Source organism: Grampus griseus, assembly GCF_964374135.1.
Source record: "Grampus griseus genome assembly, chromosome: X".
Classification (NCBI taxonomy): Eukaryota; Metazoa; Chordata; class Mammalia; order Artiodactyla; family Delphinidae; genus Grampus; species Grampus griseus.
In genome coordinates this window covers 57,906,454-57,930,834 of record NC_138999.1, presented here as the reverse complement: position 1 = coordinate 57,930,834, position 24,381 = coordinate 57,906,454, and positions in this window count along the sequence as shown.

The following is a 24,381-nucleotide window of genomic DNA, read 5'->3' as shown; positions in this document are numbered from 1 at the left end:
GCGCCTGGCACGGCATAGGCACTCGGGCAAGTTTTTTCAGCTCTGTGAGCCTCAGTTTTCCCGTTTTGAAAATGGAGAGGCTCCTCTCAGCTGGCCTCATGAGGCTGTTAGGAAAATTCCAAGGCCTAGCAAAGCAGGTACCCCACAGAGTAAGTGCTCTCAACCCTGTCCTACCCAGCCCACCCACTGAGGCACAGGTGGCCAAACAGAGGGGCTGCCTTCTTCAGAAAGAATCTGGGGGATGAAGTGAAGAGAAGCTTCCAGCAACTTGGCTATCCCTGTGAGCTTCAGGCCAGAAGGCCCCATCACATACCACTCAGGGTCCCTGTCTACCATCTCCATTGCTGGCAGCAGCTCGGGGATCAGGGCCCTGGTCTGTGGCCGAGGCGGGGTGTGGGGTCCGTGGAAGCAGGGTCCAGCTGAGGAAACAGGCAGAGCGGGCCTCAGGGAGAGCTGACTCGGGACACCTGCCCTTCCTCGAAGTGAAAAGACTGACTAATACATGCCCTTTGCAAAGCACTTGCTTTCTCAGGGCAGGGGCGGCCTGCCAGATGCTCTATTTTACAGATGAGGTAGACTGAGGCCTAGAGAACTGGAGGGATGGCCCTAGGGCTACCGAGCGTGTAAGTGGCAGAGGGTAAAGATTCCAGCCCCCACGTGCTCCTGCTCCCCTTGGCTCTCCCCTTGGGGCCAAAGGTAAAGGGAGCTAGGCCCACTGGGCACTGGGGCTCGCCCTCTCACCTGGGGATGCGAATGTGGTGGCCCTAGCAGGCCACGCGGGGGTCCCCTCCTCAGCCAGAGAATGAGAAGGGGATGGTAAGTGGGAGAAGGTGCAGGAGCAGTTAGATGGATTGTAGTGGGTTCAGAGGCAGGCAATGAAAATGATTAAGGGAAGAGAGGGATTAATTTATAAAATGAGATTAGAAGAGCAATACTGCCCTGCCTTGGCTAAGGGACGGCTTGCGGGTGGGCGCTGGGGAGGGGCGGTTGTGAAGGTGAGAACCCACTGGCTCAGACGGGCCCACCAGTCCTGGAGCCTTGGCTGGAGCACCGCCTGCCAAGATGACCACGAAGGTCCCTGAGTGCCCAGCATCCTCCACTCTCAGGGCAGCCCCAGAAATCTACTCTGGCTTTCCACCCCGCTGCTGTGGAATGATACGGGAGACTCATCTGGACGGCCAGTAGGAGCTCGTGAAGATACCTCGCGACAGCTTTGAGAGGAGGGGAATCCTTCCTTCTTTTGATAGATGAGGAATTGAAGGCCAGAGAGGCTAGTGACCAAAGCCAGGGCTCTGTCCCACCAGAGTCCAGGGTCATTCCATTGTACCAGACCTTCCAGGGCAGGACTCAAGCCGTCCTTCAGCTTCCAGGGTGGGCAACTCTCCTCCGTCTTTTGTTGGAAGGTGAACCTACAGATTCCAGGGAACATTTCTCTCGTGTCCTAATCACTGCACTTGCAGGAAATTCTTTCTTACGTCTGAGCACAATCTTTCATGCTGTCCTTCCACCCCTGTAACCTGGTTGGTGAGATGAGGGCGGGGGGAAGAGAAAGAGAGACAGAGAGAGAGAGGGAGGGAGGAAGGAAGGAAGGAGGAGACAGAGAGAAATAGAAGGAGGAGATTTGTGGCACATCTACCATGTATCAGAGATTCTATTAGTCGTTTTCACCAATTTCAGGAGGCCAAAATTGATTTAAATGTCATGTAAACCTCAGGACAATTTTATAATGCAGATCTTACTCTCCCTGTTTACAGACAAGAAACTGAGTTTCAGTGAGGGGAAATGATTAACCCAAGCCCCAGTGTGAGTGATAAAGCTGCAATCTCTCCCACCCCGGGATCTCTCCCGGATCCTTGAAGAGAGAAGCTAGGGCTTCAGTGATTTGGTCAAGCACTTGGGGAGGGGACCCAGCAAGTGCTGTGAGGTGATGAGCTGGTTGGGTGGCCTGGGGATGGCGAGTGGTGCAACTGTGGGAGTGAGCAGTGGACAGGAAGGGAAAGGCAGGGGCTGGGTGAGTTAGGGTCTGGGGCCTGGGTGCCGGATGCAGATGCTGCCAGGAGCCTGGCCAACCTTGGCAGAACCTGCCTTGCCAATTCACCCCTCAGAAACCCAGTCCTGTCCCTTCTAGTTTGCCCCCCCCCCGGCCTCCTAGCCCACACCCATACACTAGGCAGAGGGCCTGTGACTACACACGAAGGGCACCATCTGCCCTTCCGAGCTGGTTGCTGGCGTGACACGGGGGCAATGGCACCCCGAGCCCTGACTTAGAGGTGATGTCTCTGCAGGCCTGCCTCCCATTCCTGGTGAGCAGAGGTGGGTGAGGTCAGGAAGAGAGGAGGAGAAGGTGGGGGAGGGGAAGAGGAATGGTTTTCTTTTTTTTTTCTCAGGCAGAAATGAGCTCATGTTTTGTCTAATCTAAATTCTGTCAAGCAAGCGAAAAGGAGAGAGACAGAGACACACACACACACACACAGAGAGAGAGAGAGAGAGAGAGAGAGAGGGAGAAAGAGAGAGAGCTACAGAGTTAATAAAAAATCTGCCAAGCACATGTTCCTTCCAGCTCAGAGACAAACCAAAAGAACAAAAAAAAAAAAAAAAAAAAAAAAAAAAAAAAACCAAGAGAGCTGAAAGGACAGACCAGACGGGGAATGTGTTTTCAGCTCACACTACTTCCTCTTCAACCAGAGAAAATTCTACCTCAATTCAAACTCCCTGCTCACCCAGCCGGCCAGCGCCCTGCTCTGTGCCTGCGAGAGTCAGGAAGGGCCTGGCCCCCAAGACAGTCCACTAGGCCTCCCAGCCCTTTTGCCTTCTTAGTGATTGAAGTTGAGGGTGAGGTCAGGAGCACAGAACAGAGAGGCCCGTCCTTGCCAGTCCCGGGGCCATGCTGCTTAGCAGCCGGTGGCTAGGGGACACCTTCCCAGCCCCCCAAGGAAAGCCCAGGCAGCCCTCCCGGAACAAGGCCCCCATCCCCAGGGAAGCAGGCAGTGATAGAAGAGGAACCAGGAGGTCAGAGCTGACAGTGCACTGACTTCCACTGGGCCATCTTTGCTCCCTAAGCCGGCAAGTCTTGGGGAAGGTGAGTTCTCTCTTGGCAGCCCTCCCCCCCTCCTCAAGCCCTCCCTGTCCACGCTGTCTCCTGTCCCACATCCTATGGTTGAGAAACGCTGGCTGTGCAGGGCTGGAATGTGGAGCTAGTCCTAGGGGGAGACAGGGAAGTGAGCAGAGCTGAATTGGCCATGCTGAGCAAGACATTTAGCAACCCGAGCAATAATAGGGCTTTCATGGAGATGGCCAACCTTGGGTTCTGAAGCTATTTTCCACCCGCAACCCTCCTTCCTCCCTCCCTGAACCGCCCCGTCTGAGAATCCTCCTTTGTTGGGCTGTGAGGCCTGGGGAAAGAGGGGCTGGGCTTTGTGAAGGGGCCCCCAGGCCAGGCTGACTGGGCTCCCTGTTGTCTGGGTGGAGTGCATCTGGGCAGTGGAAGGGACCTAGGGCCAAGGCCAGGGCCAATAGAGCCAGCCCTCCCTTCCCAGAAACCCCCAGGGTATGGGCTTTGCCTCTGCTCCTGGGTGCTGAGTAGTGTGTAGGCCGGCATTTCCCACGTTCCTCAGTGGGAGGGTGCTTGAGGGGACACATGGACAAACGGTCACTCTTTGGCCAGAGAAGCCTGCCCCAGAGCCACCTTTCACAACAGAGCAAGAGGCAGACACAGGGGAAGGCCGGGAAGGATCCCAGGCCCCGACTTTGAGGGTCTGGGTCTGGGGGTACACAAAGGTTGCGTGAGCACGAGCTGGCAGGGTGGGAATGAGACTGGGCTGGGGCTTGGCCTGGCCGGGCAGGGTAATGAGATCCAGCTGGATGGGAGAAAGAAGAGAGGGAGGAGGAAGAGGAGGAGGAGGAGGGGGGAGAGGGAGGGCGAGGAGGAGGAGGAGGAGGAGGAGGAGGAGGAGGAGGTGGAGGAGGAGGAGGTCTCCTTTATCTCTCGCTCCTTGTTCTCAGGGCCCACGTTTTTTAATTTGTGTTGGATAAACAATATGGAATTGTGTACGCAAAGAAGCTCTAATTATTCCCTGAGGTTGTATTTCCTTAGAGGAAATGAACTGGGCATGGCGTTCGCGTTGGATCGCAGAAACGCACGAGCCCAATAGCTTCCAGATTGCTGCTCAGGCGTGCCATGCTGGGAGCCCCCCTCCAGTGGAGCTGCTCTCTCTATACCCCCATCTGGGTCTGGAGCCCAGCCTGCGCCCCGCCTGACCTGGCCCCGGGAGGGCAGATGAAGGGCTGCTTGCTCTGCAGCCTCACTTCTTCCCGGTGCATGAAGTCATCCCCAACCCCCAACAGCCTCACGTCTGTCTCTCTACTGGAGACAGTAAAGGGCCTGGGACATAGGCCTCTAAGACAAGGGCTGGAGATGGAGGTGACCTCTGCTTCTCCTATCCCCTGCCACAGTCCTCATTGAATTCTGTCACTAAGCAGATCTCATGGGGAGCCTAGGGTTCCTGCCCTATCTTTTCCTGAATATCGACCCCCCAAGCCACTACTGCAGGGGACAGTTTCCCATGGAAGCTGACTCTGAGGTGGGCAGGTGCAGGAGGAATTGCGCTAGGGGCTGCGGACTCTGTTCTGGGGGTGGTGGAGGCTGGCCTCCTAGGAGCAACCCTGCAAACTTCTCCAGCATGCTGGGGTGTGGGCACCAGCCTGCTCATCGTCTGCCATCTCTCCATCTACCACCTACAGAGACCAACTCTACCTGCCCTTGAGGTACATGGGGAGGCTGAGTCCTCGGGAGGTAAAAGGTGTGATCCTAAGCTGGTGGCAGGACTGGGCTGAGAACCAGTATGAGACGACCTACCGTTTGAGTGGGACTTGAAGGAAAAGGTGAGCCAGGGGGTGATTGCTGGCTGAAGGGGAGACCTGAAGTTGAGTATAATCAAATCACCCCCATGTATATTCCCCCCTTTTCCCATGAAAGAATTCAAAGCGTTCCCAGAGACTAGGTGGGCACAGGGTCAAGGGCGGAGAACTGAGTTTTGCTGCTACTTGCTGTGTGCCGAGCCCCAGCCGGCCCCTGCCTTCAAGGAGCTGACTGACAAGGTGGAAGGTAGAGCAAGCAGGGCCCCGGGAGGCTTCCCTGGTAGAGTTTCGGGGACAACCGGGCTGGGTAGGGGCCCAAACGGCAGCCCCCGCTCAGACTCTGAGGCCAGGCAAGGACGGTGAGGGCGGGGGTGGGGAGGCGGCTGGCGGCCCTGGAACTGGATTGCTCCCACTCCAGTGGAAGGTTCGCCCCCATGTCTCCCTTTTATCTTTTCATTACATACAAATTAGGAGTGCGATTAACTTTATTAAAAGCAAACAAAGCTGGTCAGAGAATGGGGCCTCCAGACTGAGCTGCGGGGGTTTGGGAAGGAGGGACCAGGGAGAGCAGGGGAAGGTTGTGGTTGCAGCAGTTAAAAGGGCAGGAGATGGAGGGCCGGGGGAGGGGGCTTCCCTGCAGGATTCTCCATCTCCAGGGATCCCACCGTTTTTATGGCCGTCTACATCCTTCTGAAGTTATGCCAGCACGGCCCAGCCTCCAGACAGAATTCCAGACTTTAAGAGCTGGAAGGAACTGTAGAGACCATAGGGTCTACCACTTCTCCCAACCCCCAGTTACAGATGGGGAAACTGAGTCCCAAAGAGGTGAAGGGATTAGCCCAAGGCCCCACTGCCTGTGAGTGGTTGAGAATGGTGTGATGAGAAGGGCAGCTTTCTGTTTTTAAAAATGTTCAGGGAAGGACATCCACTCTGCCTCACTTCCCCACGGTGTATGGAAGCTCTGATCTAAATCTTTCTTGCAGCAGATAAGCCGTTTTTGTTTTTGTTTTTGTTTTTATCACACCTCAGTAGAGCTACAGACACATACTTTTTTTTTTTTTTTTTTTTTTTGATTCTGAAGTGGCCTCATCCTGCCACATTGGTCTCCTCTTCTTCCTTGGCTTTTATCATTCAGAGACCTCAGGCTCTGACTACTTTGGGGAGGCTAGACTGCAACCCCGGACAACACCCATGACACCCCCAGGCATTCGCGTAGCACTTCAAGTTCTTGGAAAGGATTTTCATAGGACCTCATTGTTTCCTCCTGGAACCTATGATTGCTAGGCAAGACAGAACCCACGGGCTTCATTTGTTTATTAATTCATTCCTTCAGAAAACATTTATCCAGGGCTCACTTTGTGCCCAGCGATGGGCGAAGTGCTGAGGATTCAATGATGATGAGACAGATGTGGTCCTTGACGTCATGGAGCTCACAGAGGAGAAACTGAGGTTCGTTCGGACCGTAGCATGCCACAGACACCAGTGGAATGAACATGCCCCGCATGCACACATGCCTCCTCCTTGAGCCATTTTCCATAAATCTGGGGGCCATCAAAGAGCAGAGATGCCAGGGACCCTGCCATCTTCCCTCTATTCAGTTTCCACAAGGCTTGGTGGTGTCCCAGGGTCGCAGATGCCATGTCCAGTGACCCCTGCCTTCCAGCACCTCCAGCAATGCCATCAATATCCTTGATTACTCACCACTCATCATCAGACATCTAAAAATAAAGGGTTTTTTTTTCCCCTAAAATCCCTCTTGGCTCTAAATATCAAGGGCTCTAATAGTGCAAAATTGGTTCCAGGAGGAATGTTTCAACTTCTCAAGGAATCCCAGTTTTTAAGCACTTTGGAAGCACCTACCAGAAACCAACTATTTACCCCTTATAGAAATGGGTCACATATGCTTAGCAACCTCCCTCAGCTGAGGAGGTAAGAAGTGAGTGGGGACTGAACTAGTCCTTACCCACCGCTAAATGAACTCTGCTGTTACGTTAAACCATATGAAATTGCCATTTTTCTAGGTCAAAAGTGGTCAAGTATTGGCAATTTCATACAGTTCGACCCGATCGGACCTAACTGTTGGGAGTGAATTGGCAAAGTAGATTTTGCAGGGACCGCCCTGAGCAATAGCCCTTCATATTGAATCATTAGAGCAGGCACCCTAAGTGTTGCTACTGGACAATCCCAGTCCTTGTTGAATCATTACAAGAGATCCCCTGAAGCTTCCTGCTGGGCAATTTTTCTTGTTGGTGATGCAGGAGTTCCTGTGGCACTGAATGATGATGAGAGCTAACATCTACATAGCACTTCCCAGGGGCCAGACCTTGTTCTAAGGATTTTGCAAATATTAACCCACATAATCCTCATAACTATCCTATGGGGTGAGTGCTATGATCACCCCAATTTTATAAGATGGGGAAAGAATAGACAGGGAAATTAAGCAACTGGCCTGAGGTCTCACCACCAATACATCATTAAGCTAGGATTAATGTCTGAATTGGACCCTCTGAACCACTAGGCTGAGTCTGCACTTTGAACTTGCTCCTGGGTCTGAGTCAAAGGCTTTTTTCTTCGTGGGCCAAGGGACTAAGGACAGACTGAGGTGTGCTCTCAACTGCCCCGACATCCAACAAGAGGAAGAGATTATGTTTCCTAGGGACTGAGGTGGGTCAGCCAATTAGCAGATGGGGTGGGGACTGAGAGACTGAATTGTTCGGGCTGCGCAAGGCCTGAGGTCCCCAGAACTGATCCATGATCCATGAACAGCAAAGGATTCCTCCATTGTTTCTTGTTTCTCATCAATTCCCTTCCAAAGACACTTGACAGATGCTGTGGGGTGTGGCAGAAGACCGAGGAAGCGGGTGCAAGAGACCTGGGTTCAAGTTGGGCTCTACCATTTCTTAGCTGTGTGGCCTTTGGCATGTTGCTCAACCTCTCTGAGCTGCAGTTTCCTCATCTGCAACATGGGGCTGATAATCCCAACTGCAGAGTGTTGTTGTGGGGTTTCCACGAGAGAAGTGGGACAATGTGCCTGGCGAAGTTCCTGGCCCACAGGCGGTGTCTGGTGAGTGCTGGTCCCCTGCCCCCATACCCAGAACAGAACCCCAGCTGTACCTTCCAGTCCCCCATCACTCCTTGTCCCACTGGCCTTGGCATGGTGCCTCTGGGAGACCCCAAGGCCCAGTGATGAGTGGCTGAGAATGGACTCCAGCAACAAAGTGAGATCTAGTCAGTTTCATTAAAGTTCCCATTTAATTTTACTCTCCACTGATGTCCTGAATGACCATTTCCTCCTTTACTCTCTGCTCCTCTAGTCTCCCCAACCCCAAGGCCCAAAGGAAGGCTCCTCACTCCTGCCACCCCGTTTTCAAGCTTGCAGAGGGTTTGTGTTGGCTCAGTGGAGAATGTGATGAGTCCGCTTTGTGTCCCTGGCACTCCACAGAAAGACAGGGGAATTAAAGCTCTGAGGAAGAAATAAGAAGGGAAAGAACCACCTCACAAACGCCTGCCCCTGCCCCTGGCCATGGTGCGGTGGGTCTGGAGCTGACGCTAATCGGTGTGGTTTCTCTTTCAGCCCCAAGTTTATCCTTGTGTAATTTAGCGTAGGAAAAGCTAATACTGATGTGTCAGCTTGGGTTAATGGAGATTTTTTTTCTAGCTGAGCAAAGGCTCCTTTCCTCCCGCCACCTCCATCCCCAGGCTCCTCCCCCAAGGAGGCATCCCACCCACATGCCACATAAAACGCAGCCGCCAAGGGACCAGGATCTTGAGGGGCCCTGGCAGGCTCTCCTGTTTCTGAGAGATCTCTGGGGAAGGAGAGGGCCTAGACACGTTTGTTCATCCATTTCCATTGGCCCGCAGAGCCTGCTGGCAGGAAGTAATTTCTTGTCAAACACGAATCTTTCCTCTTTCTTCTATTGCTCACACCATTGGAGCATTTCCAGTCTTGCCATGGGGCTCCGTGGCTCAGGGTCAGAGGCCTTCCTGGCGCTGTTCCTCTGTTTCCCTGTCTGAGTCACTAGGGATTGGGCGAGATGACCTTAGTAGGTCCTGTGGCCTCGGATAGCTGGTAGCTCTAGAATTCTAGACCAACAGAAGGAGTTGGCTGGACACCAGTTCGTCCTGAATGTTATTGGTGGAGACAGGGCCCCAGAGGCTCCAAGTCCCTGGCGCTTCCTCCAGCACCCATGGTATCAATGTCACTGATGTCCCCTGGAGTCTTGCTTTGGGTGTCTGGAATTCTACTTCCGGCTCTGTTACAGCTGTTTGACCACAGTCCAGTCCCCTCCCTGGGCCTCAGTTTCCTCACCTAGGAAAAAAGGGAGAGTAGGGCTGGATAAGCTGATCTCTAAGACTGCCTCTAGCTTGTGGCTCCCCCCCCCGCCCAGAGGGAGGCGGCTTAGGCCCCTTTCCCTGCTGCTCGTGCAGCCCCTGCCTTCAGAGACTAGAGCAGGCTGGCTGGGGTGCGGCTGCCGCTGGGAAAAGAGGGGATGAGGGTAGAGGGCAGCTCGCAGAAGGCAGATTCTAGAGAAGATAGAAGGTGGGCAGGCGGACAGGGAGGAGGCAGGAAGAAAGAGGAGAAGGAGGTGGAAGGGAGGGAGCGGAGGCAGGGAAGGGAAAGAATAAACACATAATCAGGGTTACTGAGTTTCCTGTGCAGCTGGAGTCATCTTTTGCTCTTAATAAACTCAGCTGCGGCTTCACCACCCCCTCCGGATGGGTGGCTGCTGGTCCCGATGCAGCTCGCCTGAGACCTGAACGGGGCAGGGGGTGGGCTTTCTGACCTGGGTGCCTGATGGATGCCCACCAGCCGCCCACCCACAAAGCTGGGCTCAACTGGCCTGGGTGCCGTGCCTTCCCTCAAGGCAAGATGGTGGGGAGGAGACAATAAGGGCATTGGAGTGAGGCCGACTGGAGTTCCATTCATGACTCGGTGGCTTCTGGGCCGAGGGGCCTTGTGCTCGCCCCTTCCCCCGGCCTGCTTTCTCATCTACAAATGGGGCTAATGTCTCCACCGACAGATACACGTAGTCCTGTGTACGAAGTGAAGGAGAAGATGGCTGTGCAGGCCCCAGCCCGTGCCTGAGGGACTCTTCAACAGCTGGCGTTCCTTACTGTCTCCTAACTCCTGCTCTCCCCACCCACCCCTGGTCCAAGCTGGTCTAGATCTGGTAGCCTCTCTAGCCTCACCCACCCGGCCTCTGGCCTTTGGAGCGAGCGGGAGAGGGTGGAGGAGCCAGACAGGCTCAAGATGGCGAGGGACCCGTCCCCTTGTCCTGAATCTCCCTGAGCTTCCTTGAACTTCTCTTTCCAAACTGCCCCCTCCCAACATGCAAGTCCTGGAGAGGGGTGAGCAGAGGGGGGAGCAAAGGCCACCCTGTGCCCCAGCATCACTCCTGTGATGGCATCTGGAGCCAGACTCCTTAATGCGGGGTCCGGTCTTTAGAGGTTCCCTAACCCCTTGATCTTAATATGGAAAATTGGCTGCTTGGTGGACTATTCTGGGGGAGACGCTCCAGAGTGTATATTAGGTTCTCAGAGGGGCTTCCCAGGGACTCTTCTAGCTTTAGCTCTCATGTCCAACTGTCAAACAGCCCTGGGAGGGAATGGGGGTGTGTGTCTAGAATGGTCACTCAGCTGGAAATTGCTGAAGCCAAGATTTGAACCCAGGCCTTCCTGGCACAAAAGCCCATGCTTAGCCACCCTGCTGTACTGCTTCCTGGGAGCTGCCGAGGGGGCTCAGCCCAATGCACCACTCATTCATTGGTTTATTCCCTTACTCATTCAACATCCAGGTGTCTGTTGAATAACCCCCTTTGTGCCAGGAAAGACCATATGGCCTCCTTGTATTCCTCGAAAGAGCCCCAGATGGGTTTGAGGAGAAGCCATGCAGGATAAGTATGCCGTGCAGGACTGTCAAAGTGGTCAGAGGCTGAAATACCAACGGGTCAGGGCCAGCCTTGCGCCAGTGGGAGTCTTTCCTCGCAAAGGGACAAACCCAAGCTCAACAATGGTTAAATGCCCTTGCCTTACTGGAAGCACACGAATTGTGGCAATGCCCCCGTGGCACCCATTTAAGACGGTGAGTTCTTCAAGTTAGTAGGTATTTCAAGGAGCAGTATAGCCTAGGGCTTAAGAGTGTGAGCTCTCTGGGATCACATCCTGTCTCTGTGACTTACCCGCTATGTGACCTTGGGAAAATGGTTTGCCATCTGTACAATGGGGATAAGAACCGGCCTACCTAAGAGGATGTTGTGGGGAATAAATAAGTTAATGACTGGACAATGCTTGCAAGAGTACACTCAACACATGGCCACTTGCTCATTGCTCCTTGCAGCCAACCCTCACCTCATATAGGCCCTCCGTCAAAGGGAAATCAATACTTCAGGATCCTGATTGCTGTAGGCTCAGGAGAGAAAGGCACCTAGGATGGGCAAGTGGCCCAGCTTCTTCCACATGGCCCCAGAGTCATCGTCCTAAACACAAATCAGAGCAAGTCACTCCTCTGCTCCCTGTTGTCCCCAGGCTAAATTTCAACACCTTGGCTTCTGCATACCCGTTCCCACTATCTGAACCTGCCCAGGTCTTGTTTCTCATCTTTCACCACTTCTGCTTTTGATGCCAAGGCTTTGGCCACATCAAACATCACTGGTAAAACGAGCCCTCTTCCTTCCCGCCTTCTTGCTCATGACGTTCCATCTCCCTGGAATACCTCTCCCCTGCTTCCATGCGCGTCAAGTGCCTCAATGCCACTGACCCTTCACAGGACATCCTTACTATTAGAATGCCAGCTCCAGGAGGACTTGGACTCTCTCTTGGTCACTGCTGCATCTCCAACACCTGGAACTGTCCCTGGTATAGAGTAGATGCTCAGTAAATAGTCCCTGATTGTGGATTGCATGGGTGATTCAAGTTAAAATGCTACCTCCTCTGTGAAGCAGCCCAGGCAAAGGCCACTTCTGCTGCCAGCATACTTTTACACCCCTGTCAGAGCACACATCCCATTGCCTTGTTTCTTTACTTGTCTTATCTCCCCACTAACCTGAGTGTCTCTTGAGGCCAAGAGCCTCAGCTGAAGCATCTCAGAATCACCCACCGTACCTTACACAGTGTCTGGTGCAGGAGGTCTCATTAGAATCATTTGAGGAGCTTCAACACAATGTCCATGCCCGGGACCCAGTCATGATCAATAAAGCAGAGTCCAGGGGCAGAGCCCAGGCATGGCCGTTCTCAAACTCTCCATGGGAGGATTCCGGCATGCAGCCAGGTGGGAAAACTTCTGGGGCAGGCATCCCGTGCCAGCCTCTCCATCAAGTAGCTCCTACTCCACCTGGCCTGTGAGCTGGCCTCCGAGGGGAACAACACTGGTTCAAAGGGACCCCAGAAATGACCTAAGGCAGTTGGGTCTCCCGCCCAGGTCAGCCTAAGGAAGAACACAGAGAATGCCATGCTCGCCCCCTTGGGCAGGGAGAATGGGTGATACCTGCACGCCGTCACCTGGCATCTCCTTTGTCCTTGGGCCCGAGTGCATCTAATCCAGCCAGGCCCCTGACAGGCCATTTCCAGTTTAAGCCAGTCAGGCTGCCTTCACAGCAGGTACAGAGGGCCTGAGACTAGAGGGGAGGAATAGGCCGGCCAAACGGGCACAGAGTCAGGTGGTGAGCCCCTGGGGTCAGCTTGGCCTGCTCAGTGAACGCCACCTGGTCACCAGCACCAGCAAACTGGTGCAGCGAAAGCCCTTTGACTTGAGAATGACAACTAACGTGTCTTACTCTGTGCCAGGCCCCACGTTGAGCGCTTTACACGCATTATTCTAGTTCATTCTCTCAACAGCACTGTCAGGTGGATGTTATCATTCCCATTGTACAGACCAGGAAACTGAGGCTCCCATGAATTAAGTTCCTTTTGCTTGAGGTCACACAGCCATCAAGTGCCACCAGGTGACAAAGCCCAGATTTGAATCTAAGCTTGAGGGCTTAGCAACCAACCTAGACTAAAGCTGTGACTACAGGACCAAGGTCACAGCCCCTTCTCTGTCACTCACTCTCTGCCTCCTCCCTGGACCTTAGTTTCCCATCCACTGGGGAGGGAGCAGTGGCTGACCTGGATGGTCTCTGAGGGTTTTGCCGGCTGTGACACCTGTAGGTTCTATGAATCTCTGAGCAAAGAAACAACCTATTCTCAGCCTCCACACTCTAGGCAATAGGTTTCTTGGGGAGGTCCAAGGCAGGGCTCAGAGCAACACTTGCATCTTACCTCAGGCCTTGGGGAACAGCAAAGCTACAAAGAGCTAATCTTTATATCTACTATTTAGTGTCAAATGCTATTCTATCCATTTAGTCTTTGTGACCACCCGATGACATAGGTACTAGCATTGTCAACTCCACTTTAAAGATGGGCTAATAAAGCCTAGGATGGTTGGTAACTTGCCCAAGGCTATACAGCTAGTAAATGGCACAACCAGGATTAGCCTAGGATGGTTGGTAACTTGCCCAAGGCTATACAGCTAGTAAATGGCACAACCAGGATTCAAACCACCCTGCCCATCTGGCACAGTAGCCTGTGTTCTTTTTTTTTTTTTTTTGAGTTTTAATATTTGTTATTGAAGTATAGTTGATTTACAATGTATTAATTTCTGCCGTACAGCAAAGTGATTCAGTTATACATATATATACATTCTTTTTTAATATTCTTTTCCATTATGGTTTATCATAGGATATTGAATATAGTTCTCTGTGCTATACAGTAGGACCTTGTTATTTATCCATTCTATATATAAAAGCTTACATCTGCTAACTCCAACCTCCCACTCCATCCCTCCCCCAATGCCCTCCCCCTTGGTAACCATCAATCTGTTCTCTATGTCCATGATTTTGTTTCCATTTCATAAACAGGTGTCATATTTGTGTCACATTTTAGATTCCACATGTAAGTGATAGCTTATCGTATTTGTCTTTCTCACTTAGTATGATAATCTCTAGTTGCATCCATGTTGCTGCAAATGGCATTATGTTGTTCTTTTTTACGGCTGAGTAGTATTCCGTTATATGTATGTGCCACCTCTTCTTTATCCATTCATCTTTCAATGGACATTTAGGTTGTTTCCGTGTCTTGGCTATTGTGAACGGTGCTGCTATGAACATAGGGGTGCATGTATCTTTTTGAATTACAGTTTTGTCTGGATATATGCCCAGGAGTGGGATTGCTGGATCATATGGTAATTCTATTTTTAGTTTTTTGAGGAACTTCCATACTGTTTGCCACAATGGTTGCACCAAATTACATTCCCACCAACAGTGTAGGAGGGTTCCCTTTTAGGAGCCTGTGTTCTTAACCACAGTATACTCTGCTGCTCAAGCACTTTGCTTGAAGGATGGATGGGCAAGAGGAGGGAGAGACCTCATTCTGCCACCTGGAACCCCAAAGGTGAGTCAGGCTTGGCTCTGGACACCTAGCCTTTCATCCTCTCTTTTCCAAGTATCTCCTGGAACAGAGATAAGGTTAGTCTCCTCTCCCCAGGGCCTGGGCACTTATGTGGGTGCAGAACGAGGAGGAGAGGTCCCCAGGGAGGGCAGAAGCTGACAGTGGGGCTCAAGGCCATATAAGCTGGACCAGTAGGAGTGTGGGCAAGCCCTGGTACCCTGGTGCCTCATCCCCAAGGCCGTGCTTGACGGGGGCAGCTCTCGCCTGAATGGCTGCCCAGTGTGCTCACTCAGAGTCTCTGTCACTAGGGGTAGGACTCAACAAAGGAGCAGGGCCAAGCCTTCCCCTGGCAGTGACTGTAGGAAAAGGAAGAAGAGGCAAAATTTAACTGCTTCAGCTGCGCCCAGGTGGAGGGCCACCAGCCAGCAGATTCCGGCTCTGTAAAGTAACTTCAGGTGGATAGGAGCCCTGCCTGCCTTTCCCATCCCCACCACTACCACGTGCAAGAGGCCGTGTTCCGAAGTCACCCCACCCCCAGACCTGGCTCCCAGGCTAGGCCAGGAACCTCTGTCATATACCCTCTTAGCAGCCCACACCTTCCCTTACTCATGTCAACTGTAGTTAAATCACTATTTGGGTACTAGTCATCGAATTGTCCGTCCCCCAGTAGATTAAACCCTCCATGGGAACAGGGCGGGTATCCGTGTCCTCTGCTACAATGTCCCTGGAGCAGAGTACTGTGCTCGGCATGTAGTAGGTGTCCAAAAAAATGTGTTGAAGGCAAGGATGAATGAGTGCCTCCTGGCCCATTGGAATGGGGGTGTTTAGTACCTGCCTCCCAGGTTTGAAGGGGACAGCCCCCCACCCTGGGGCCTACAGTTGAGTTGGAGTATTCAGCCCACCTGTGCTCTCCCGGAACCTTTCAGGCCCCAGGTCCGGGCCCCTGGCGCCACTTCAGGGGCTCATTGAGCTCTCACCTCCTCTCTTCCTCTTATCTTCAGGGGCTCATTGAGCTCTCACCTCCTCTCTTCCTCTCTTCCTCTTATCCTTTCTTCCTGCCCACCCACCCCCCCGCCCACGTCTACAGAGGACAGGCTGATGGGCATCAGCAAGAGGAAAGGCGTGCATGCAGGGCTGAGACAGTATCTGATGCCGGGAAAGGAGGCACTGCAAGGCGGCCTGGGCCACCCATCAATCTCAGCTGGCCCAGAAGGAGCAGGCAAGTGGGTCCCATGCCTTACCACCGGTCTTTGGAAGGCATAGCTCTCAGGGGAATTTTAGAGACCTGAGAGGAGGAAGCCTCATTACCATATAAAGAGCCATATTATCTAAGAGTTGGGGCTGATATAGGGACATGTGCCTGATAGCTTGTGAAACCGAAAGGAAATAAAGCACGAACAGTGATGCTCTCTTTTATAAGTTGGGTGGTGGTATCACAGATCCCCGTTTTACTACTAGCCCTTAAGTTGGGCATGAACATTGTAAATACTCTTTTGTACATATCATACATTTTATAATTTTAAAACCGTGAAAGCAGTCTAATATTATTATTAAAAACATAGATTCCGGAAGTCAAGAGAATCTGGTTCATTTTCCAGCTCTGCCACTTACGAGAGGCATGACCTTGGTTTGGATATTCCTCAGAAGGAAAATGGGGTTAATAATAGCACCTACCTTTAAGGATTATTGGGAAGAACAGTCCTGCTAATGCATGTGAAGTGCGGAGAACAGGGCTAGGCACAGAGCAGGCATACGATAAACGTTAGCCATTGTTATTATCCATGTTCTCAAGCAGCAATATATGAAAATGTGCGTGTTTAGGTATTGGAATAGCTACCCAGGGCTTTAGAGGGAGGCATAGAAAAATGACGGCAGGGAATACACCCAAAATGTTCACATAGATTATATCTGGATAGTGGGTGGTGGGAAATGTATTTTTGTCTTCCTAATTCCTTTCTGTATCTCCCAAATTTCTTATAATGAACTTGATTAACTTTTGCAAAGGGAAAAAAAAATTCAACAATTTACAATGTGTCTAGTAGCTCCATCAGTGTTAAGCCCACAAAATGTAAAAGCAAAAGCAAACACGTTTAGAAAGAATAACAAGAACTGCTCTCAGGCCCCTAGCTCCCAAACATATGTACCAAGGGGAGGCCCAGAGGGGTGCAGGGCCTTGTGAAGAAACGCCTCTACTCTGCCCCCTCAGCCTCCCCCCAGTCTGAGGACACCTTCACTGGCTCTCTGCCCCCTGGGGGTGTTCCCCCCTCCACCACGCCCCATGTCACAGTGTCCTTGGTGCCCCGGCAAGGAGGCTGGCGGGGAGGGGCTGAGCTCTGGAGGGCCTCTGGTAAGCCAAGCCGATTTCATTCCTCCCTTCTCTCCTGTCAGGTCATAGGAGATGGCATTAGTACCACTTCAGTGAAGCCGAGCTGCTTCTGAGACGCTGCCTTCTAGCTCACGGGTGGAGAACAGCGGTAGCCTGATTGTACCCAGAGTAGGAGATGGGTGTGGGGAGGGGAGAGCGCATATGGGGGGTCAGGCCTGAGGGGTTGCCCAGGCTGACTGTTGGCAGGCTGCTGGGAAGTCTGGCGGGAGGGCAAGCAGAGACAGCTTTCTGCCCAGCTCATGAAATGGAGCTGGAGAAGCAAGGAAGACTGGGATCTGGGCTGGCTCGGGGCCAGGGCCCCAAGACAGAAATAGGCCAGGCCACTGGGTTTCCAGATCAGTGTCCTGTTTTGCCTGCCTGGCTGGGCCACTCACAGGCGAGGAGCCACGTGGATTCCAGAAGAGGCAGGGAGATGGGGGCAGACAGAGCCAGGGCCCCACTGCCCTCATTCTCTGCCGCCTCATCTGGCTTTATCTTTTTGGGGCTTGTCACCACTTGATGTTATATGAGCTATTTGTCCTGCTTCCAGAAAGGATGCTGCTCAAAGGCAGACGCTTTTCCTCCCCAGTTCACTGTAGCACCCCTGAGCCCCAGAACAGTGTCTGGCACATGGTAGCTATCTGACAAATCCTTTTTTTTTTAACAGACCGTGAATGACCGCCGCCCCCAGCCTGGGGCTTGTGAGGTAGGAAAAGCAGGCAGGCACTAGAGATTGCCCTCATTTGGGTCGATGAGAAAGTGGAGACTGTGAGAAGTTCAAGGACTTGTTTAATGTCCCATGGCTAGGAGATGACGGATTTTAGGTTTAAACCGGGGATGACAAATTTAATGTTATTTTTTTCAATATTATGTTGCCTCTTTGAAAGAAATAAAGTGGGTTGCAGACATAGAAAAAAAAAACTTATGGTTACCAAAGGGGAAAGGGTGTGGGGGAGGGATAAATTAGGAGTTTGGGATTAGCAGATACACACTACTCTATATAAAAGAGATAAACAACAAGGACCTACTATATAGCACAGGGAGCTATATTCAATATCCTGTAATAAACCATAATGGAATAGAAAGAAAAAAGAAAAAAATTTGCTCGGCTCTCTGGCAGGTGTCTCCCGGCCGTCCCTGTGGACACAAAGTGCTGATTTTGAGACAGCCATGCCGAGTGAGCCCGGGGTGGGCTTGGGAGGTTCTTCCTGCTGCCTCCAATGCTTATTTAGGATCAGACTTTGGTTTATTTAGGAGCAGGCTTTGGTCACTTGAGGTCTCTGGGTGTCCTGGTTCTGCTGAGGGACACCCGATCCAGCCATTCCTACTGACCAAGTCTCAGTTTTCCAAGGCAGGAAATGGGTAGAGAACATAGGAATGGTGTTTATCCTTAGGTTGGGCGACCAGACTGCATGGGGCCTCCTTTGGTGCCTGGGTTACAGCTCAAATTGGGGAAAAGATGCCAACCAAGGGCCTAACTGTGGGCTGGGAGGGGAGCAGAAGGCATGGAGAGAGGCTGGTATATATAAGTGGCAGGCCCTTCTCTGCCCACTGGGACCTGTTCCCTTCCATGCCAGCCCTGAGTAACTGAAGCAACAAGGAGGGTTACCACCCTAGCCTCTGGGGGAGGGGAGACACCTGTCCCTTTTCCCACTACCCCAAGAATGTCCTGGTCTGCCTGTTCGCCCAGGCAGTGAGTAAATGGGCTTCAGACCTCTCCCCTCCTCCCACAAACCCCAGGCAGAGACATTCTGGCTGAGATGGAAAAATTCTTTCTTCCTGGTCTGAAGCAGCTGCTCTGCCTTACCAGGTCAAGTATTGTCCCCAGGCCCTCTGAGAGTGGAGTCTGTCACCTTCTTTCCCTGTACCAATGGAAAGTCCACAGCCCTCTGGGAGTGTACTACTGCTAGGGTGCAGGTTACACACACACACACATACACCCCTTAGCCTGGAGCCTGAAAGCTCAATCCCATAAACCCCAGGGAGCTTTGGGGTCCCATCTCCTTAGACAGCTGGCATAGGGCAGGGCTGCTGGCTGCTGGCTGAGTGGGCATTGCCCCTGCCTTGCAGAGCCTGGAGAAGATGCAGATGACAAGGGCTCCAAGGTTGTGGGTTGAAATGTGTGCAGTGCGCTGGCTGGGAGGCAGATACCCTCACGCTGGCCCTTGCCTGACCCAGGCCAGCCAAGGAGAGTTCCATCTCACCCAGACTAGCCTGATCAGCAGGGCTTAGATGGTAAGAAGAGCCTTTCCTTGGGACCCTGGGGCCCTCTTCCTGGGTTTAAGTAAGCGGCAGCCGGGGACCTTTGAAATATTGGCCAACAGCCTGGCTTCCTGGGGCCCACGTGGCTGGGAAGGCGGAGATTGGAACTTGGGGCCAATGGACAGGTGGTGGCTGGAAGGAGCTGGCCTGTCTCTCTCATCTGAGAGAGAGCGCAGAGGGCGAGGGAGGTGGGTATACAAATGAGTCCAGAAGGGGAGGGAGAAAGAGTGGCCGACTGCACATGGAACAGACCATGGGTTCCTGAGCCCTTTGCACTATGGCTTCTCAGCCCGGCTAGAGGGCCGGGGACACTGAGCCTTCGAGACTTTGAGACACTGTGGAAACTGAGAACCCACGGAGAAAGGGGAAGGGCAAAGCAGGGCTCTGGAGACCTCCGTCCCAGCTGTGGACCAGCTCTGGTGCCCTGCTGGGATCCCAGCACTGTTTGGAGACAGAGTTTCTTAACCATTCTGTCAAATGGGTTACAGATCTGCTGAGATATTCACCCTCTCAGCCCTCAGGGAGGCACAGTGAGGCTTGAGGTGGCCCAGGCCCCCCCGACCCCAGTCTGCCATACAAATAGTCATGTTTTTCCTCTGTGTACCCAGAATGAAAAAGGCTTGCGGAGGCGGGAGGTGGGCCGTGTGGGGTGGGGAGCGGTAGGGGAGGAGGGAGCAGGGATATGGGAGGTGCCCAGGCCGCCCCCTCACTGCTTCCTCACCTCTTCCCACCACTATTCTTTGCCCTTTTGGGCTTTGCCTTATGCTATTTTTTTTCTGAGTCTCTGTTCCTGTCTCCCTCTCTCCTTGTCTTTGTTTTTGTCTTCATGTCTCTCTCTGCCTCTGGGCCTTTCCCTGGCCTCTCCCTCCATCTCTCGCTGTCTCTCTGATTCTGTATCTCTCTCCAGTCTTTCTCTATCTCTATCTTTCTGTATGTTTTGCTGCCTCTACGTCTCTCTCTGGCTGGTTCTCACCATCTCTCGGGCTCTGGTCTGTCTCTACTTTTCTCTGCCTCCGTCTCTGGGTCTGTCTTTCTGTCTCTTACAGCCTCTCCGCCTCTTAGTTGGTATGTGTGAGTCCTGCTCTGCTACTGGAAGCTGGGCAGTAACCCACACTCGCTCCTCACTGGATCAGATGGCAGTTCCAACAGCGGCAGAGCTCCAGGGCCCAGCAGGGTCACTCAGGCCTGCCCTTAGTGACACTCAGTACCCCTCTTAGGGGCAAAGGAGGGGGCCCAGACACAGCGAGGCACAAGCCCAATGATAGATCACCCCACAATTCCCCCAAGACCTCCCTGGGCCACCTCACTCCCGTAAGCTGTTCAGGATGCAGCTGGAGCCCCCGCCTCATGGCCAGGCCTGTGTGGGACAAGGAAACTGCCAGTCAGAGTGACAACGCCCAGCTGTCAGGGAGGACCCCTGCTGCAGCCACGATGGGACCCTCGGGCAGTGACACAAACCTGGCATCTGAATTCTAGATCTTAGTCCTACCACCTGTTAACTGGGTGACCTTGAACTAGCAAAGGTGCCCCTCTGAGTGCGGGTTTCAGGCACCCTAAGGCCTACCCTGAAGGCTGCTTCTGATTAAGGGAAGTAGTGTCTGGGAAGGGGCAGCGCTATGCCGACCTTCCCTCTCTTCCTTCACCTTCCCCCATTTGGGGTCAGGATGTTAGGGTTAGCATGAAGACCTCTGGGTGTCCTGGGACAAGTTAGCAAGGCTCTCGGGGCCTTGGCTTCATCCTTGACTCTTCCAGGAGGGTCAGCAGGAAGTGGGTGGTGGCCACAGCAGCGGAAGTGGTGGTGGCAGGGCCAGGGGCCAGAACCCCGCTGAGGTTAAGCTGGGTGGGCAGCTGTGGTGGTGAAGGGGGGGCAGTCCTGCCTTTGAGGATGTGTGATCTTCCCCCCCAAGAGGCTCTGAGTCATAGACAAACAGTTCTGCAGCTCTGCCTCCCTCATTCCCCCAGCCACAGACACACTTGGAATTTCCAAAGTTTTTTTTGTGCTATTTTTCATTACTGTGAGTTTCAGAAACGCCCACTGCCAGAGCCATCCTGAGAAGGACAAGTTCTCTCACAGGACTTCAGAGGGTTGGTGCTGGCAGGCCCTTGGAAGGGGCCTAAGCCAGTGCTACCTCTGCCCCCCATAGCCTGACAAAAGGGACTTAGAGGCCTAAAGAGAGGGAGTGACTGGTCCCGGTGCCCACTGCAATTCAGTGACAGAGCCAGGCCTGGCATCCAGGCCTCTCGACACCCATAGTCTCCCTTGCTCATCTGGCTCGCATTCTGTCTATTCTCTTTATCCTATGTCTGTCTGCCACTGGCTTTCTCTCTTCGTCCTTCACTAGGTAATACCTTCTTCATTCCCTCCAAGAGTCTGAACAGTTGGGGCTCCCAAGTAATTGGAGCTTCTTTTAGCACTCTCTAGCTCACCCTCGCCAAAGATGAGCAGTGTGCTGGCCGGACTGTGCCTGGGGTTTCCATCTTTGGTGCAGTAGCCGCCTTCTCACCCCCTCCACCAGGAGGTATCAGCATCAGATCAGGACACCGGGCAGGTAGCCCAGCCCCACATGGCTCTGGGGTCTTCTTGAGATAAGACATCAACAGACTCTCTTCCCATCTGCCCACCTGCCTCACTGAGCCAAGCCTAGGATGGAAGTAGAGCTGACATTTCTTCTTGGGGAGGGGTCAAGATTTGCAGATACCTCCTTCCCAGGGAAATCCTGCTCAGGTTAGAGACGGGAATCCATCCAGTCAGGGCCTGGCCCCTGAGCACACTCCCCAGCCTCTGCCACCAACCTAAGAAGGCTGGAGTGTGGATAGACTGGGGAGCTGCTCTCAGAAATCCTGCCATCGCTCTAAGTGGCAGGGTCAGTGGGTGAGAAAAAAGTTCATCTGTCCCCTACTAAGAAGCCAGGTGGGAGCTCCTGCCTGGAGTCACACAGGTGGCATCTACAGCACATGGCCAGATATTCTGATGTCAACTTGACACAGACACCTCGTAGTAGAGAGGATGGGCAAGGCTCTGCCATCAGGCATCCGGAGGCAGAGCCTGGCAGGGGAGCAGGCATGGGAAAGGCATGAGCTTTGGTGTAGACAGATCTCGGTTTGAATCCAAGTTGGGATGTCCTTGCTGGCTGACCTTGGCCAAGTTACTTAACCTCTTTAAGCCTTGGTTTCCCCATCTATAAAATGCCTGTCCCCTTTCTGTTCAGGATTACAAGAAGGCAGTGCCTACTAAGTGCCCACAATCAGAGGATGTGTCAGGAAAAGGGCTCCCACAGAGTTTGGTGTATCAGAAGGCGGTGAACAAGGGAGCGAGCAGCAAAGAATTTGCGGGTAGCTGACCGGAAACTTAGTGTGAGTCAGCAGCGGGACGTTGTGGCCCGGAGAGCTCCTGCATTAACTGATGGCTGGGGTCTAGGAGGGCAAAGGCATTCCTCCTGCTCTGGCATCCCTCTGGGGGTGGGCTGGGTGGGCTATGGCCAAAGGGACATCTGTTTGGAAGAGAGCAGGCTGCAGCAGAGACTGACTCTGTGGCCCTCTGAAGTCCCAGGCAACCTCACCAGCCTATATCTTAGTGCAAGTTTTAGCAAATAGTACCTCCTTTGGGTGTCTGCAGCTCTGCACATGAGCACATGGCTTGGTGAGCATAGCTTGGGCTGGATTTCAGCTTCCAGGGGTCCCCTTGGATGAATGCCTCATGGCCACCCTAAAGTTCCCACTATTTGCTCACCCAAATTTTTATTCCTTCAACAAATGCTGATTGAGCTCCTACTATGTGCCCTACTTAGGCACTGTTCTAACTATTGAGGAGGGGCCCTGGGAGCTGGGGATTCTTGCTCTGGAGAAGAGAGGGTTACAGGATATCTACAGAGCTCTCTGAACAAAGGCTGTCTGCACGCTTGCTCAGAAGCAAGCTTCAAGTCAATGGATATTTACTGAGTGTCCACAAAAAGTCTGTCCCAGGGTTACCACTGACTGGCTGTGTGCCCTTGCATGAGTCACTTTCCCTCTCTGGGCCTTGGCACTAAGCTAGATGAGCTGTAAGGGCTCCTCTGTCTTCCTGCAGGAAATCCTGCAAGATGGCTGGGGGAAAGGGAGTGGACATTTATCATGTGGCCCAGGGCTGCTGTACAGGGGGTTCAAGGCAGGGGGAGAATCTGGACTAGAGAATCTTGGACGTCTTTTTTTTTCAGCCTGAGACTCAGATGGCCTCCCACCTTTCTTCCCATTCCTCTCAACGGTCTTCCTCTGGCTGCAGTAATCTCACCGCCCTGCATTTGCCACGGTCTCTCCAGCCCCCATGCCTCAGGCTATGTATGCACTTGGCCTGGAATGGCGACTCCTATTCTGCCTAGTGAAATCCCCCTCATCATGGATGTTGCAGAGAGAACCTAAGCATAAAAGGGTTGGAGGCAGGGGTTTGGACCTGATGTCCTCCACCTCCCTTCCAGCCCAGGGTGTCTGCTGCTGTCCAGGGGATGCTGGGGGCTGAGGTACACCAGCCCCAGGAACACAACGCTGGTCTCAGGGGATCTTTCTGCTGCCATCACCCAGGGCAATTCTCTCTTCTCCTTTCCTTTGGGGCATTTCAGAGTATGTGCTCTGAAACCAGATGGACCAGTGCTCACAGCCCAAATCTGCCCGCTTCCTAACTGTGCAATTTTGGCTCTCTGAGGTCCTGTTTTGTTTTACTTTATTTTATTTATTCAGCTGTGCCAGGTCTTAGTTGCGGCACTTGGGATCTTTTATTTGTGGCCTGCGGGACCTTTAGTTGTGGCATGCGGGATCTTTTAGTTGTGGCCTGTGGGATCTTTAGTTGCGACATGCGGGCTCTTAGTTGAGGCATGTGGGATCTAGTTCCCTGACCAGGGATCGAACCTGGGTCCCCTGCGTTGGGTGTGCAGAGTCCTAGCCGCTGCACCACCAGGGAACTCCCCGAGGTCCTGTTTTAGGGCCTCAGTTTCACTCTCTGTAAAATGGGACTACTAGGTACCATCTCATTGAGGAAGAAGAGATGGCAGGGAGGGAAGGGTGGGCAGGGAGATTGCGTCTGTGAAAGTTGCCTGACAAAAGGTAGAGGCCTGGCTCCCACAGTCTGCCAGCCTTCTGCTGAGCACGGCCCTGGTACCTCTCGTTTCCTGTGTCCTCCACGCTACTCCTGACTCACAAAGCCAAAGGCTTCATCCTTTTCTTGGAAAGCTCTTCTAGAGATTTCCCACCCAGAATTTCTCTCGGTCCTTTGTGCTGTATCCATAGGCCTTGAGCCCATCAACTCCGTGGAAGGAGTACCAGCAGAGCCCTCCCATGCACTCAGGGCTGGATTACTCTGCCCAGCAGGTCCCACCTCAGCCAAACTCAGAGCTCCCAGGCGGAAAAAGCCTGAAGCAGGTGTTTCGGGGAACTGCCACAATCTCCCCAAAGCCCCTGTGTACCCAGGGGGTGAGCTGGGCCCTTGTTGGGCTCTCCTTCTCATC